At 37.4% G+C, this 18,245-nt stretch overlaps 1 long non-coding RNA gene across 1 annotated transcript in view; it reads right to left on the minus strand.

Annotated features, from left to right (window-relative positions):
• Positions 1-671: 671 nt before the first annotated feature.
• LOC125260797 overlaps positions 672-18,245 on the minus strand; it is a 29,368-nt gene continuing 11,794 nt past the window's right edge. The window contains exon 3 of the long non-coding RNA XR_007183125.1: positions 672-729. This is a non-coding gene — a long non-coding RNA (uncharacterized LOC125260797). The remainder of the gene's footprint in view (positions 730-18,245) is intronic.

Genomic DNA, 18,245 nt, shown 5'->3' on the forward strand with positions numbered 1-18,245 from the left:
GAGACATGATTGCTTTATATGATGAACAGGTTGAATTTAGGCTTTTATTCACATATAAACATTGATCAGTGAACATAAGCTCAACGATACTTGCTTGACGCATGAGAACGAAGCTCATTGGTTCATGTGGAAGTCCAGTTGTGCTGCGTAACACGAGAATGAACCTCATTGGTTCTCGCACGTCAAGCAAACATGCTTGAGCTTCTGTTTAACACAACTAATGTGTGAGTTGATGAATGTTTATGTGAATAAAAGCCTAAATTAAATGTGTTAATCACAAAGTGATTGTGCAGAAAATTTAATTAAACTGTTCAATTCATTTGGATTTGTTTTTACAATCTCTTTATGAACTTTTTGAAGCGACAAAGTGGTAGTTGCGTGGACTGTCATTGGAGGGACCGAAATCTCTCAGATTTCATCAAAATCTCTTCATTTGTGTTTCGAAAGTCTATGAAACTGTTACGTGTTGCTGGTGTAGAGACGAGGCAGATACGGATTTCCACAATACTATAGAGTACTTTAATAAACAAAGGCAGGGAACACCAAACATACACTTAACACAACAGAGAACGGACAATGAGTGAAGGGAGTGAGTGCAATATAAAGGGAGTGCTGATAATCAAGTCCAGGTGCAGGTGATCCGTGATGATGGGGAGATGACGAGGGAAGTGAGTGCAGGTGTGGAGAACAGGAGGAACATGGGAAATGTAGTCCAGGGAGACAAGGGATCTGTGACAGAAACGACACAAGGGTGAGTAAATGATGACAGAATTTTCATTTTTGGGTGAACTATCCCTTTAAACAAATCAGTCATTGACTCCATGAATTGGTAATGCATGAAAATGATTGAAAGAACACCCATCCCTTAGAACTCTTTCAATATTTCCCGAATCTCTGAAAAATTAATGCATCCGTAGTCATAAATGCATAAATCTGTAAAGTTTTTCGTAACCTCACTCTCACCCAAACATTGAGAATATATAGACTAGTTGTCGTCTTCGGGAAACAGCTTGTGATTGACAACCCACCCTATTACCAAACACTGCCTGCAGGAAGTGTCAGTCTTTAAGCTATACTCCCTGTTAGCAGGCAGGTCTCTGAGAGCACTAACAAAAACAGTCCTTGAATGATGGCTTTCTGTGACTGTAGCCTGCTCTGAATAATAGAGCATTTTATAAGGAAATATAATGTGGCAATTAAATAAATCTTCTGCATTCCTGCATTGTAGTCTTTAATATGGGGTTGTTGGCCAATACCTTCCTTTTCTTTCAGTCTTGAACTTCAGTCTTGAGTGGAATGTCTGATTCCCCTTAACAGAGTCATAAATATAATGAGTCAAGCCTTCAAATGTGTTTGGAATGGAATACTAGTGTATTGCATAGTATAATACATGGTATAAAGCATTTTACTCCATTACAAAGCCTCTTTCTGCATTTCACGTGTTTAAAAGCCCTCTAAAACATTGGGCATTAATGGTGAAACATCTAGTATAATTTTTGATTCATATGTTATAGGAATATAGATTGTTATCATTATTATTATTATTATTAGAATAGAACTTTACTTTTGAATGGCTGTCATACCGTTAAATGTGAAGTAGCTTCAAGAAGCAAAGCTCTTTTGAGTAGCGCGACAGTAGTACAGTAGTACTTTTAGCTCCAACAATTAGCATGACAAAAGATTTTCACAGATTTATACAATATTGTTTATGCATACACAGCTTATTGATCTGAATAATCATGCTAAACTCTCCTCTCTTTCTGTATCATTGGTAATTCTGATTCATTTTAGGGAATCGGTTTGTTCAGAGAGATTTTGAAACTCAAGCGGTTCACTTTTTGTGAACCATTTACATAAACCATATGAACAATTTGATTCATTATATTAGTATAGTTGGAATTATTTTAATGAATTTGTTCAAACGATTCATGCAAATCAACCATTTACTGTACATGAACTGCCCAAACTAACCAAATGACTAAATCAGGCCATTCACTTTTTGTGAACTGTTTACATGAGCCATCTGAACGAAACGATTCACTAAATTGAATCCAACCATGATGATTCGTAGTTAGGACAGTGTATGTTAATCAAGTGGTTGACAAAACTGCTTCTGATTCATAATTCAAAATGAATTCTGATTCATTTTAGGGAATCAGTTTGTTAAGAGAGATTTTGTAACTCAAGCGGTTCACTTTTTGTGAACCAATTACATAAACCTTATGAACAATTTGATTCATTATATCAGTATAGTTGAATTTATTTTAGTGAATCGGTTTGTTCAAACAGTTCATGCAAATCAACCATTTACGGTACATGAACCACCTAAACTAACCAAATGACTTTGTAGCGAAAATTAACTCAAAGGGGAAATATTAATAATTATTCATAACTCATTATGATTATTAATTATGATTAATTATGAATATGCAAATCCGTTAATCAGATTAACTGGACATAGCTACATTAAAATTAACATTACAATCAGTTAACCTGTTCGTCCAGTGAACGCTCAGTGTTGATTGTTTATTAATTCTAAGAAATGTTAATTTCCAAGTTATGGAAAACAATATTTCTTATTGTACTGTACTACTCAGAGCACGTAGTCCGGATCTATCACTTAAGAGGCAATTCATTAGCAGACGGAGTCAGAACCAAACATGTCTTGTGCACAATCTTTATTAACTAACTCACAAACACATAACTAAACTAACAAACACGTAACATAACATACACAAAGGATCACACACACATACACAAGTCAGAATGAGTAATGATAGAGTTGAACCGGAAGAGATGCTGTTACTAGAGCTACATGAAATGTCAAAGGCAATCTGGAAAGGACTCATCAGTTTCTTTTAGCAATAGCAAAGGTAAGTCTTTACAAATCAATACTAAATCGCTGTTTAGCATTAAAATGTACGATACTTGCAAGATGCCTTTAGGCTGAGGAGCGTCGGATCTGCAGGTTGAGGATAACTCTTGACGTTATCGTCTGAAGTTGTTGCCAGTCTGTTGGGTGATGAGCACATGGCTGGGTGTTGTAGGCCAGGGGCCTACCAGCCTTGCGGCCGGGCCTAGAGAGGCCGGCCGCAAGGAGATTTGTTCGGTCCAGAAGCAAGGAAGAAGAGGGGGAGTGGCACTGTTCGCTGGTTTTTAACCTCTGGTCAAAGTCACACCTCTCAGTTGTTGACCGGACCAATGAAGATGTTGTAATTCTGGGTGGCAACACCCCTCCTGTCAGGGCTTTTATAACCCAGAAAGATTAACAAGCTGAGTTCTTGAATCAGAACTATTAAAGATTCTTTTAATACTGATGTGTTGCACAGGTATGGATGTACCGCATACACAAGCATTTAAATCTTCCCGCTACGAACGTATAGACACTAAACATGGCATGATTGAAGTTACCGTGCAGGTCATAACATTTAACAATCATCAAACATGTAAATACAATGAGTACAATACAACATCAGTAATAATGGATACCATTTCCTGAGAAGGATTCATTTATAGCACAGTCTGTCTATACATTAATGCCATAGAGTCTGTGTTCTCTGTGGAAAATGCAGGGAAGATGCAGATTTTCTGTGTCTCTACTCTGTTCTCCATGCGGCAACCGCATTCCTCAGCGCAATAAACTTGTAACTGAAAACTTCCCGGGGGATGGGGACAGACTCCAGAGTGAGCTTAAAACTATTGGTTAACTAACCAATAATTGTGTCTGATTTGCCTCAGTCATTACAACTAAAACGAATAAGAATGAACCAGTTCATTAACATACAATCAGTATGTTCTGACAGTTCATGTGAATCAAGCCGTTCACTTTTTGTGAACTGTTTACATGAACCATCTGAACGAAATATTTCTCTAAATTGAACCCAACCATAATAATTCACAGTTAGGACAGTTCATGTTAATCAAGTGGTTGACAAAACTGCTTCATTTACATGAAACGTCTGAAAGAACCTATTCTTTAAAATGAGTCATCGATATTTTTAAGCCCCTTTGAGGCATTTTACTAAATTTTTTATTTTTTTTTGTAGTCAAATATCAGTTAAATGTTTTTATTATTCATTGTGGTTTTTGACTCTGGTATAGTCCAGTTTTTTTTTCTATTGAATTTTTTAATATATATATATATATATATATATATATATATATATATATTAATTATTAATAATATGTGTGTGTATATATATATATATATATATATATATATATATATATATTTTTTTTTTTTTTTTCATGTAAATTTATTTTAAGATTAATACTGTAATTCTAACAATGATTGACGAAGTCAATGATCACATTATTGGAAGGTCAAGTTAAGCACCATGCATTACAGTATTTATCACAGTGCACATCGTATACATACTGCATACAATTTTCGTTTTAAAAAAGGAGGTAGAATGACAAATAAACGTACCATATGTGCCCATGGTGCCTTGGAAATCACATCATGGGCATCCCAAACTTTGTTTTTTGATTTAACTTCACACTAAATCTCAATCCCTCAAGTTAGGTTTTACACCTTTCCATCTTGTTTTAAGCTACTGTTTTAAGGCTTAAGTAGAGTGGTGGGCTGAATATATATGTGTGTGTGTGTTGAAGACTGAGATGGACAGAAAATAAAAGAGAACTGGACAGACAAAGAGAGCGAGAGGGTGATCGAGAAGCCGCTAGTGAATGTGCAATAGTAACCAGTGCAACGTGATCCAAATCACAGCTTCTCAGCAGTAGACTCCCTCTTTCTCTTCTCGTTTTTGTGGTTATTTGGCTGTCCACAGGAGTCATCGGAGCAGAGAAATTGCCTGTTATCTGGGGGGTCGATTTCTCATGCGCCCTTAAATTGCTTTGTATTGACACTCTGTCATCATGTGGATCTTGCCGTTAGCCCCAACAGTCTCCCCTCAGGTGTGTGTTACACCCCTCCTTAAGACACAGAGTACGGGTGTGTGTGTGTGAGGGAGCAAGTAACTAATGCATGTCTAATAGGCTTTAACGTGATTGTGTATCGTTTATAGGGGTGCTTAGCCTGGTGTGAGGAGGTGCATGAGCCGCTGAGAAGTTGGGCATGGCATTCGGAAATCCATATAGGCTCTTTGGTACACTTTGGTGTCCTGCTTTTTGTTGTGAAAAATACAAAATTCTGTCATGAAACTCTAGATGGAGCGTGCTGATAGGTCCTTGACCCAATCAGCTTGACCCTTATCGCTTAAACACGATTCTTTTATCCAACAAAAGACAACATTTAATAACAATTTTACTCCAAACTCACTTCATAACGACAGTTGAGCATCCTTCTGTGAGATGATGTGGCTTCTTACACAGAATAAGGCAGTCGTGTGTTTATTATGTTCAGGATTGCCAGGTTTTCACAACAAAATTCGCCCAATTGCTCCTCAAAACTAGCCCAATGGCATTTCAGGGGGGTCCCACGGTAAAAATCGCGTTCCGGAGGGTAAAATTTGTGTTTTTGGCAGGGCTCCCCTAGGAAAATTAGCATTCTAGGGACTAAATATCACGTTATTTTGGGTCGATTCAACCCGCGGACATGAAAAACAACCCCCGGCAACAGTGTAAAAGTAGCCCAATTCCACGGGAAAACCGCGGACTTGGCAACACTGGTCATGTTTAATCAATCAAAGCATTTCAATCTTCTGTTTATTCAGCGATATGATGCACATTTCTGCGCAAGAGCACCCTCTGGCTTTCAGATGGAGAAGCATTTACTACTGATCACAGAGCCGTACAGATCTGATAAGCTGCGCATGAAAAAATCGCAGCCTTTGCCAAATCGCGTGCGGTTCAATCGCGATAAATCAGTGCAGCCCTATTTTATTTTATATATTATATTATTTTTGATGAATATTTATTTGAAATAGAATTGTTTGAACATTGTAAATGTCTTTACTTTCAGCTTTGACCAATTTAACATGTCCTTGCTGAATAAATGTATTCAATTCAATTTTATCTAATTTTAGTCATTTAAGTAATTTAAGCAATGTTTTGCCCTAGACTAATTTTGGTTGCAAAACTTTCAGACATCATATGATAAATAGAATAAATATTTATGAATATAAATAAAGTTTTTTAAAACTAATTTATAATTTTTTTTATTTATTTATTTACTTTTACTGGAATGTGCTATAAAAAATTTCATCACTTGCAGCTAAATTTTACTCTACTTTTTTCCTGATGCTTGTGTGTACAATCATTTAATTCAGTGCACTGCAGTCACAGTGGCATGTTTGGCTTGTTAATGTTAAAATGCTTCTCGTGCTCAAATACACACCAGCTACATCGCATCGCAATGTGACAAACCTTGCAAATGTGTAATCTGTCTCAAGGACAGAGATGAATAATCTCACTTGCATTTTCTGCTTTTAAACGTCTTTGTTTCATCACCTGCTCATGACTAATTATAGGCTGGTGAAAGAACATTTTTCCTTATGAATGTTGCTTAATTGTAAACATAAGATGATGAGTGAAACGTAATCATAGCAGCTGAAAACACACTTCTATATAATAAACAAGAGTTTGCATTGTCTGAATAGTGCATGTTGTGATGTTGGTTACCAGGGCATTGGCTAGTTTCTACAGTAGGTGATTTAGTTTGTTCTAGGTGGTTGCTTACTATCCCAAGTCAAAGAGTTTCTTTATATGACTCAAGTCCCTCTTTCACTGTAAAGATGTGGTCACATTAGTGAAATTTCACGTAAAGAAGGCCCATTGTCAACAGCGTTGAAATGTATGAAATATTGCTCACAGAAATAACTTTCAAACCAAGTAACTTTTTTACCCTCACGCAATCACACAGATTCCTATTGAAATGTCTGGATTTCATTTGCGAAATTTTGCAGAGCAATGATAAATGTGACCTCACCTTAAGTCTACAAGATTTAAACCTGTTTTATTGTTTGCAAAGTAAAAGTCATTCAGAAAAGTAACGGCATACCTCTTTGAGGTATCATTCATGCTCATTGCATGAACGATCCTGGATGAGTTACGCTCTAAAGTTTAATGTACTTAGGATTAGGAGTTAGTTCAAATCCCTCACACCCAAAGTGTTAGGCGAAAATGATGGTTGCCTTAGCAAGCACTATAATTAAAATATAATTCTTTTATTTTTGCAATTGGCTGGTTGAGAACCTAGGGATTTTCTAAGACAGCTACTGAACTGTACATTTAAACTGCTCAGGGCTTTCACAACTATAAGTGATTCTAGCCTTAAAAACTCTATATACAGCAGTTTATTACTTTTCCAAAGACTTTCATGTAAATGTCTCCCAATATGTTTTTGGTTTGGGCCGTTCTTACATGTGCCATACATTATACCGAGAGGCTCACTTTATGGTTTTCTTTGAAAGCAGTGCTCTTGGATTAATTAATAGGCGTCCGCACCACATGCCAAAGCCAACAGGCTGTTTCTGATTATTATGTCTCTAAAAAATTTATATAAAAAAGCTTGCAAGTAGTCATGTAACAAAAAAGGTAAATTCCTGGAAGATTGGTGGACTGTTGCACAACAACACTAGCAGCTAGCATTGCGCTTTAGCAAAAGTTGCTTTGTTGACAGTGGTTGTTCTAGAGGACAGTAACATGATTGCCAGGCAGGGACCACTTGTGCTTTTAGGGGCACACATTAACATTTTTATCTTTACCTATTTTCAGGGTTATTGATGATAATGTTACTAGGTCATGTATTATTTTGCAATCTCTACACTTAACTGTAAGAAGTTGACGATGTGTCTCCAAAATATCCCAGAAATGGCCGTTGCCATCTTGTGCTGATGACGTCATTTGGAGCCGATGTCGGCGCAGTAGTGTCCGCTCATACTTTTGCAGACTCAATCACAAGCACAGCTGTCAATCATGATGCCACACCCACTTTTTATAGCATCAAATTATTTACATGAAACCAAACGTATTAGAAAAACAAACACTTGAACATACATAAACTACCTAAAATGACAGAAACACTTTAAAGAAAATAAAGAAAATTATTTGAAGTGTAATTTCAAGCGAAATTAGTCCCATTCGTTTACATGGAAATGGTGGGGTTTATGACCTATACTGAAGCCAGCCACCAGGGGGCGATCAAAATATTTGGCTTCACTTTTCAGGATGTGTGAACGGCCGTCACTACTACTTGCGGATGCTCTCTTCTTGCGTTTTTTCTTCTCTGCTTTGGTCGTTGAGGAATTTCTTTTAGTTTAAAAGAAATGCACAGTAAATTATTCTTTTCATCACTGCCACCACAGGACAAACCATGCATTGCACCCAGTTTCAGAAATGTTTTTGGTGTGATATAATTCAAAACTTAGGGGGGCCAAGCTTGTAGACACCCCCCACCCCCACCCCCACCAGAATCGATCCTGTCTATTGCGCATTGCTGTCTGGGCTTTAAAACCAACTTGAAGAATAGGTGGGGTAAAGAGAGATGGAGTCCCAGGTGGATGCCGCAGTTCTCCCAGTGGGAGAGTCTGGAGAAAACCAAGGATGGCTGGAGCCAATTGGAGTGAATTGATCTTTCTTGCGTGGGCTCAACGCCAGCCTCCTGTGTTTTCTTTCTCCCTCTCACATTAGCATACCAAATAAGCTGCCGTTTCTTTTAGTATGCCAGCTTTCATTTGTCACCCCTGGTATAATACAACACCCGTGTCCCTTAGCACACAGCATGAGGTCCCCCCGCTGAGCCAACCGACTCTATGTGTGTGAGCGAGAAGATATCCATTGAGTATGACACACAAAGGGTGTTTCTCTGCAGGTAGAGGAGGAGATCTTAATAAGTGCCTGCATGTAAGAGTATGAACGTGTTTACATATGTGAGTGTGTATTTGTGTTTGCAGGTGTATCCAGTGAAATTAGATTTTATGTGCTTTTATATGTTTTTCCTAGATAGCAAATAAATGAAATTAAATGGAGATAACATGAAGACTTTTGATTAAGTCTTCTACTTTTTTTTTTCTTCTCTTAGAGCAGGGGAGTATGTTTTATGAGAAAATACTATTTTAGTCTTTCTACTTCACATTTTATTTGCCATTTAATTGTGAAATTTACTACCAATATCTCAAACCTGTAGGCGCTCCCATGAGAAGCACATATTAATATGTCAGAGCACTCCGAATGCTCTGACTTCTGGGCATTTATAACTCTTTTTTTCCATACCTGTCTTGCATATGACTTCATTTTTTATGTGTTCATGCATTTGCATGACCTTATAATGCAAAAGCCACACAGAACACCTAAATAAAAGCATCAGCCCACCACAATAATTCTGCCTGTCTCAAGTACAAGCTGCTAATTCACATTAAAGCACAAAGCAGTGCTGTGGGCGACTGTTTGAAAAAGAAATGGTGTGATTTGAAATGGAAATGAAAGAAGCTTAGTGCAAAGAAACGGCCGAGTACGAGGGAGGCCAGCCTTGGCTGAGACACAACTCTATTTGTAAAGGTCAGCATCTTTAGTAGGAGGAAAACTTCCCCGCGGCTCTCTCCTCCCAGGAGCCAAGGAAATATTTAGAGAAATACAATCGGTGCTTATTATTTGTGTGGAGTGTCGTGTTTAACTATTCCCGAAAGGTTTTCGGAGCCGATTCCTGTGAGTCACTGCCTCCCTCCCTCTGTATTCAGTCTTGGCTCCTGCGCTCAAAAGGCGGTGCTGTGTAGCACTAAAGCTAGGTGCTAAACGGCTAGGCTGCTGCTACAGCTGTCCCACTCGTCTCCGTTTGGTCTGTCAGGCTGCGCAAGCTGCTGACAGTCTAATAGGAGATCAGACTGAGGTGTTACAGCTGGTGTTATGGCGGAACTCTTAAAGTTTTTTGCAATTTTGTTTGACGATGCCTCCCAAGACTAAAAACCTTTTCCTGTCAAAAAATTCAGGGACAAATCCTCACGAAGACAGTAAGTAGACATATAAGAGGACACCGTGGAGACCGTCCCTGGAAAACACAGTGAGACGCATGTATGCGAGAAAGAAGTAAGACACTAAATAAGATGACATGGCAGCTTTGAGTCCCTTCGTGTAGCAGATGTGCATTTTCCCTGCTGAAAAGACCAGCTTAAGTGGTCACCAGCATATGTTGTGTTTTGGATGCTGGTTCCCAGCATGGGATGCCATTGTGCTGGTGTCCTTATGTAACTTTTTAAAGTAGCTTAAACAGCAAGGTGCCATTTGTCAGCTAGGCTCACATAGCCAGACCTAAATGGCACAACATCTGAACTGCTTTGAAGCTTATTCTGGGCAAGAATCATTCACTTAGACAGAAGAGACTGACTGACTGATTGACTTGTAAAGAAACGAACAGTTTTTATGTATATGCCATTATTGGAAACATATTTCGAGCTAGTTTGAATAAAAAATATTGTATACACTACCATTCAAAAGTTTAGGGATGGTAAGATTTTTTGTGTGTGTGATTATTGTGTTGTGATGTTGTATTGTGGCCATATTCCAGGATGACAATGTCAAGATTCACCAGGCTCAAATTGTGAAAGGTTGTTTTGGAGGGAGAATGAAGAATCAATTTAACACATGAATTGAGTCCAGACTTAAATTCATAGAAAGTCTTTGGGATGTGCTGGAGTAGACTTTACAGAGTGCTCACCTCTTGCATTGTCAATACAAGATCTTGACCAAAAATTGATGCACAATAAATGTTGTGATGTTGCCAAACATATAACATGCTAGAATTGCTGATATTAAAGTGGTCATGAACTGCGTTGTTTTATAATGGTTCCTGGGGTGCATTATAACGTTAGTATGCTTTTTACATCCAAAATTAGCATAATTTATAAATAAAAGGCATTTTTCCTACCCTGATTTTAGCCCTCTGGTTTGAACGCTCTGTTTTAAGGGGCGTATCTGCTGTGAGACTTCAGTGTAAACGCCCACTGGTGTGATTGGCTAACATCTTTGCATATGAAATAGCTAAGTCTCTCGAAAACTGTTAGCACGTTTTTACTATTACAGCTCTCAAGGTTAACTAATCATGAAAAGTGTTGCATTACATTTAGATCTATGGCATTATATTTAGATCATGGCATGAAAGGTTGCAGAGATGAACACTGTGTAGCCGATCACAGACATGTTGAGCGCACGCAAGCAGTGATCTCATCATTGCAACTCAATTTCTGTACACTAACAAATGCTTTCATCTTCACTGACAGTGCAAACGCGATATAACTAAGAGATTCGTTGAATTAAACGGGAGTTTTGCACGTGGCAGTCACGATAAACTCACGCTGTTTGATTGACAGCTTCACCGTTTAGTCACTGGTTTGATTTACTGACACGCAGACAAAGAACATCTGACTGTACATGAATCATTACATATCAGATCAGGCATTAAAATTAACACAGTTACTTACATGTTGCATTACTGTCGAGTCCAGGCACTGCACAATATTTTGTGATCCTCAACGGCATGTTTATTGCTTGGTAGCTCGATCTGGTTTAGCACCACATAGGCCTATGTTTCTTAGGCTACCTATTCTATTGCATGTCATGCGCGAATTGGTGGGCGGAGCTAAACAGGCAGTGATGAAGTTGATCATCTTCTGTGGAGGCGGTGCTTGCTGCCCTTTGAATTCATAGATCCCCACTTTGAAAATCCTGTCGTTTGCTGGGTCTGGTGTCTATAAAAGCTTTTATTGGACTAACAAGGAAGTTTTCAGCTCTGAAACTTACAGGATATTCTTATAGTATGATGACCTCTTATATGTCAAAAGCTCAAGGAAAATTTTATTTCTCAGTTCATCACCCCTTTAATAATAAAAAATATCATAAAATAATAAACAGATTAACAGATTAGACTTTGACAGATCGAGAAAGTACTTTTGTTTTGTGAACTTTATGCATCAGATGGTCAGCAAATGGACTGTTGGCAGTGAAAGTGCGGCTTGACTAGCTTCACAAGTTTTCTATTGGTCCATCTGCTAGACCAGCACTAAGTCATCTGAACCAGCACTTTCATCGGGTTTGTGCTTTACAGACTCCTGAAAACATTTAAAATCTCACCAGAAAAACTAGTTAGGCACAACCGTTTTGTTTGCAATCACTTGCCACTCTTGACCAATAATGAGATGTTCTCCCTCTTGAGAACACTTGAGGTTCTTTGAGCTGGGAATCATTAAAGCGGTTTTGCTTATGCGTATTCGCTCGCCACTGCACAAAGTTTCGACATTACCCCTTGAGGAATGGAAGTCATAGCCCGCTCAAGGATCTTTAGCTCCCTGCAGAGCTCCGGAGACGAGCTGAGCCGGACTTATCAGCCGCCTCGCAGAGCATTGTGCACTGGGAGAGATGTCGGAGAGAGACTTCCTCCTGCATTAATGAATCCAGTCAGGCAGGATCTTAAGGGACCTAAAGACTCTCAGGCACAGAGGGGACAGGAGTGGTTTGGCATTTTAAGAGTCAGAGAATGATTCAGGATGTCGTACGCAGGTAGTTCTACGTATTTCCTACAAGGTGCTGACTGTGTAATGTAGGCTTGCTTATCTGAACTTCCCAGTAAAACGGACTAATATTTAAAACAGAACAAAGAAGGCTGTGACAGGTAAATAAGAGAGAATACTTGTCGAACGGCGGAAAAGTTAAAACCCAAGCGCTCTCTTAACTTCTTTAGCCTTTTGTTGTAGCTAAGCAACTTCAAAGAAGCTGCGAGCTGTGAAAATCAGCCGTTAAAATTTCCGTTTACTCTGAGCTCCTTAAAGCGATCCACCTTTCTGTGGTAATTATTTGCAGCGTGATGAACTTGAGGGGTTGTTTTTTTTTCAGCCTGTTATATGCAGTGATCAAAGAGAGAGGAAGAAAGTGACTTTTCACACAGCTCAATGTGCCAGAAGCCTGTACAAGCATCTGCTTATGTGGGGCTCTGAGAGCTGGAGCTCCAGCTCTGAGTAAACATGATTGCGGGGCTCCAGCATGACTTACCCAGAGCTGTCTGACAACACAGGTGGTATTTAGGGCTTGTTAACTGATAGATCCGTGTCTTATAAGAGAAAGAGACGCTAATTATACAGTCACAGCAACTGAGACATGTGACCTCAGAATATCCGTTGTGACTTGAGATTCGTCTAATTCAACTCATCTAATTACTCAAATGATTTTGTGAAGATTCACTATTAAAAATGGAACCAAATTGGGCTGTAATGCACATGCTCAGTGGCATCTATCTATCTATCTCGTCTGCTGTTTGTCGTTCTGTTATTCGGATCTTATCGTTCTAAATATTGTTCTATCTGTCTACCTTCTATCTATCGATCCATCTTTCTCTAAATTCTTTACATCTATTGTTCCATACATCGTTCCATATATATTACTCAATATACAGTTTTTTTATATATATATATATATATTACTCAATATATCGTTCCATATATTAGTCATGGATGTACGCCCCCAATATTTGCATATGCCAGCCCATGTTCAAAGCATTACACAAGCCAGTATTAACGTCTGGATCTGTGCACCGCTGAATCATCAGACTAGGAAAGCAAGCAAGGACAATAGCGAAAAATGGCAGATGGAGCAATAATAACTGACATGATCCATGATTACATGATATTTTTAGTGATATTTGTAAATTGTCTTTCTAAATGTTTCGTTAGCATGTTGCTAATGTACTGTTAAATGTGGTTAAAGTTACCATCGTTTATTACTGTATTCGCGGAGACAAGAGCCGTCGTTATTTTCATTTTTAAACACTTGCAGTCTGTATAATTCATAAACACAACTTCATTCTTTGTAAATCTCTCCAACAGTGTAGCATTAGCCCGTTAGCCACAGAGCATATAGCCTCAAACTCATTCAGAATCAAATGTAAACATCCAAATAAATACTATACTCACAGGAATCGATGCATGCAGCATGAATGACGAACATCTTGTAAAGATCCATTTGAGGGTTATATTAGCTGTGTGAACTTTGTTTATGCACTGTATAACTGCACTTATAGTCGAGAGCTCGGGAGGGCAGGGAGCGAGAGATTTAAAGGGGCTGCAGCCTGAATCGGTGCATAGTTAATGATGCCCCAAAATAGGCAGTTAAAAAAATTAATTTAAAAAAATCTATGGGGTATTTTGAGCTGAAACTTCACAGACACATTCAGGGGACACCTTAGACTTATATTACATCATTTAAAAAGACGTTCTATGGCACCTTTAAATATTGTTCTATCTATCGTTCTATCTATCTGATTTAACCCTCTGGTGCTCTTCGGTCATTTTTGACAAAAAGATTTTACGTTTTAGATTTAGATGAGAGTTTTTTCTAAAATTAGATCCTCTTTCTAAAAAAAAAGACAAGAAATATTGCAATATATCGCCTTTCTTACAGTATCAAAATATATCACAATATATCGTATTGTAACCCCTGTATCGTGATACGTATCGTATCGCCAGATTCTTGGCAATACACAGCCCTAGCATTTTTCATAACAATAAACTTATTCTAACTATAAGTTCACTTTTTTCACTTCAGCAATAATCTGTCATGTATCTTCTTTAAAAAGAGACCAAACTTAAGTCTATGCACCAAAGCATTCAAGATTTATAACACTTAAAGATGGAAATTCCATTTTTTAGGTTTATGCTCAAAAAGTAAATAAATGGATTATAGCTACTGCATAAATATAATTTAATACCGTAAAATCCCTTAAAAATATAAATTATTAAATGAAAATTCATAATCGAACTGAAATACAGTACATTTATTTATTTGAGGAAAAAATTCTGTCTTTTTTGACTGCCACACAAGGAGCACCAGAGGGTTAAGTGGTTGCCAGTGTGTTTCTATGCAGTTGCTAGGGTGTAATAAGTGTTTGCTAAGGAGTTGCTTGCTTAATTAAGTCAATATTCCTTATGCCTTCATTCTTTTATTATTTTTTATGTTTTGATTTTATGTTGTTTAGAGCTTGTTTTTGGAAAGATTCACAGCCAAATATAGAAGTGAATTAATTTCATGTTTTTCTAAAAAAACATGTATTAATTAAATATTAAGCAAATATTTTTAATCATTTAAAGTTTGATTTTTAAATGTTTTGTTGTATTTATTTTAGTTAAAGGAATGCTTGCTGATGAAAACCTGTTTACTTCAAATTTTATGACACATTTCCCAATTTGCACAGGGAGGATATTGATTCAAATTGGACTCAAGCGAGGTCAGATGTGACAATAACAAGTCAGACAGATTTGAACCCGAGGCTCAGCGCCCGTGGAAATGTATTTAATTCATCTCTATCAGTATGTCCTTTATTTAATATTTACAGGAAGGAAAACTGCAATACCCACTTTGTTGTGAATGCAAATATAAATGTTTTATCTCATGAATATGTTTCCTCTCCATACTGTTTATTCATGCATTTATTCATCCATTTTTCACGCTTATGAATCTGCAGAGACCTTGTTGCCGGCGTTGCATTGTGAGAGTACTGCAGAGATAGATACACAGAGTGCTCATGATAAATGTATGCACCTTTGTCGCCCTACAGAGAGAGTGTCTTTCACCTCTGTGCTGTATGAACAATGAGAACTTGTTGGTGTTAGAAATTACTCCACTACAGGACGACGATGTGGGGAAAATTGGTATTTATTTAAAATACAAAACGTACATGCTCTTTATTAAGTGAGCCGTTCAACGCAGAGTGCAGCTCTTGGCAAAAATTGGACTGAACCAAACACTGGCATCTTTGTTCATTGTGCTCAAAGTTGGAAAGGCTCCTTTTGTTGCACTTGGAAGTAATACGGATGAGATCATTATTGTCTAATATGTTTGAAAACTTTCCTATGTGTGTCATATTCTCATTCTAGAAAGAATGCACATCAAAACCAGAGAGAGTGACAGTCAGAACCTAGTTAAGAACTCCTAATTAATTTTAGTAAGGAAGCGGGCATGCATTCAACCTGTACGGTCCAGACTATTGCAGCAGCGGCGTCAGGCGCTAATTCGCTTTGGTTTTTGACTAAGAAGCGAGGCTTTTGAACTCAGTCAATTATAGAGGTGTTAACGCAAACTTTTTCCACTGTGTGCACTTCCTCTATTCTCGTTTCAGTTTTTTTCAGAGCTCCCTTTTGCTAGTTTTTATAAATGAGCACTTAAAAGACCATATTTTTCCTCTTTTCAAGCGCACCTCTTTATCCTCATTTATTCTCACCTGTGACTTCCGAAATGAAACCATGCAATTACGAAACATTACGTTCACCACTAAATCACAAATTCCCCAGACATTTAAAAGGAAATAGCCATCAAATTCAGATACTATATTTATTCTGTGACCCCCTGTCTTTGTGAGAAAGTGTAAAATTGCCATTAAAGTTCAGAATTTCTTAATAAATAAGAGTCTTTTGAACAGCTTTTGGGTTTTTTTCTTCAAACATCATATTAAGGTGGCAAAAATGCCTTTAAAATGGTAGATCTCAGAGAAGTCATGGCAACAGGAAGTAGCACCACGTGCCACAATCTGTGATTTATCCATGGAGCAGAACGCTTGCCTTTTTCATTCCATCTGACATAAAAATAGAGGCAGAGGGAAAAACAGAAAATACACAAAGTGGTCCAAATGTCTGAAATATGAAATCTAAATTAAACCTGGAATCAAGTTTTAGGAGTCTGAACATTTTTAAATTAAGAAACAATGATGAAAAATAATTAGAAATATGGGTATAAATATTTGATAACACCAGGTATCATGAACTAACAATGAACTTTTACAGTATTAATCTTGGTTTAGTTTGTGCATAATCTTTTAACAATTTCAAGTTGTATACATGAACTTTATTTAATGAATTATGAACAGTTAAATCAGTATATAACAATAACATTATGTTCACATTAAAAGTGTTAAATTAATGTAGTTAATAATACTAATTGCATTAAATTTTAATAATGTTTCCTGAAGTCCACTTATAATGTAATATTTTTACATCCAAAATTGTAAATTAGAAATAAAAGGCAATTTTCTACCCTAATTTTAGCCCTCTGATTTGAACACACAGTTTGAAGGGGCGTGTCTGCTGTGAGACATCAATGTAAACGCCCACTGCTATGATTGGCTAACATCTTTGCATATGAAATAAGTATTACATGTGGTACTCTCTCGAAATCTTTTACTATTACAGCTGTCAAGATTAACTAATAGTGAAAATTGTTCATTATAGCATTATATTTAGATCTACTCCCTTAGCATGAAAGGTTGCAGTGATGAGCATTGTAGACGGAGACAGACATGTCTGTTGAGTGCATGAATGCAGTGATCTTATCAACACTCGATTTCTGCACTCTTACGAGAATGTTTTCATCACAGCTAACAGTACAAACATGATGTAAATAAGAGATTCACTGTGCAAATGTGACTGATTTACCAAAGAGTCCACAGTGAAACATACCAAACAAACAAACAATGCTCTATTGAGACATTCGCATAATTGAAAATAAATAACCACTTTCCTAGCATTAGGATCCTTTGGAAGGTAATGTTATTTTTAGTAAAGTGATCATGTATATCACTAACGCGCCAGTGGGCGGGGCCAAAGACTTGGTGATGTAGAAGTAGGAATTGATTTGATACTTCAGAGGCGTTTTTTTGTCACACTAATATGTCATAATGTGACAAAATTCCAAACAAGTAATTTGGAGCTTGGATTCAATAAAAGCTGTTTTTGGACTAACAAGGACGTTTTGAGTTCTGAAACTTTATAGGATGTTTTCATAGTACAATGACCTCTAACATGCCAACATGTTAATTTCTCAATTCATGACCCCTTTAACTAACGTAAACCAATTAAACCTTTTTCTAAGGTGTTATCAAAATATATAAGATATTTTGCATTCAAATCAAATTTGTGACAGTGAGCATGTCAAGTCATTGGGGCATGTTGTCACAAAAGGGCAATGTGTTAAATAAACTGTTTTTTTTTTTCCTAGCCATTTTTGTAGCTAAGTCTTTATGTGTCAATACAGAAATTGACTTTTAAAAAATTAGAAATATTCACTGGAGTATAAAGTGTGACTTTGCAACTTTGCAAACTCTCATTCCAATGTGTGATCAGTATTAAAGAGCACCTCTTTGAGCTTTAAAGTTGCACTTGTTACAATGCTCATTGCCAGTGCAGAGGTGTGGATTGTATGTGTTTGTGTTTATTAATCATTGTATGTTGTCTCTGGCAGCATGGGATTGTGTGCGAGCATTTGTGCAGATGGACAGAAGGACAGGGCAGGTGGGGCGCTAGACATACAGATGG

This window comes from Megalobrama amblycephala, linkage group LG24, assembly GCF_018812025.1.
Source record: "Megalobrama amblycephala isolate DHTTF-2021 linkage group LG24, ASM1881202v1, whole genome shotgun sequence".
Classification (NCBI taxonomy): Eukaryota; Metazoa; Chordata; class Actinopteri; order Cypriniformes; family Xenocyprididae; genus Megalobrama; species Megalobrama amblycephala.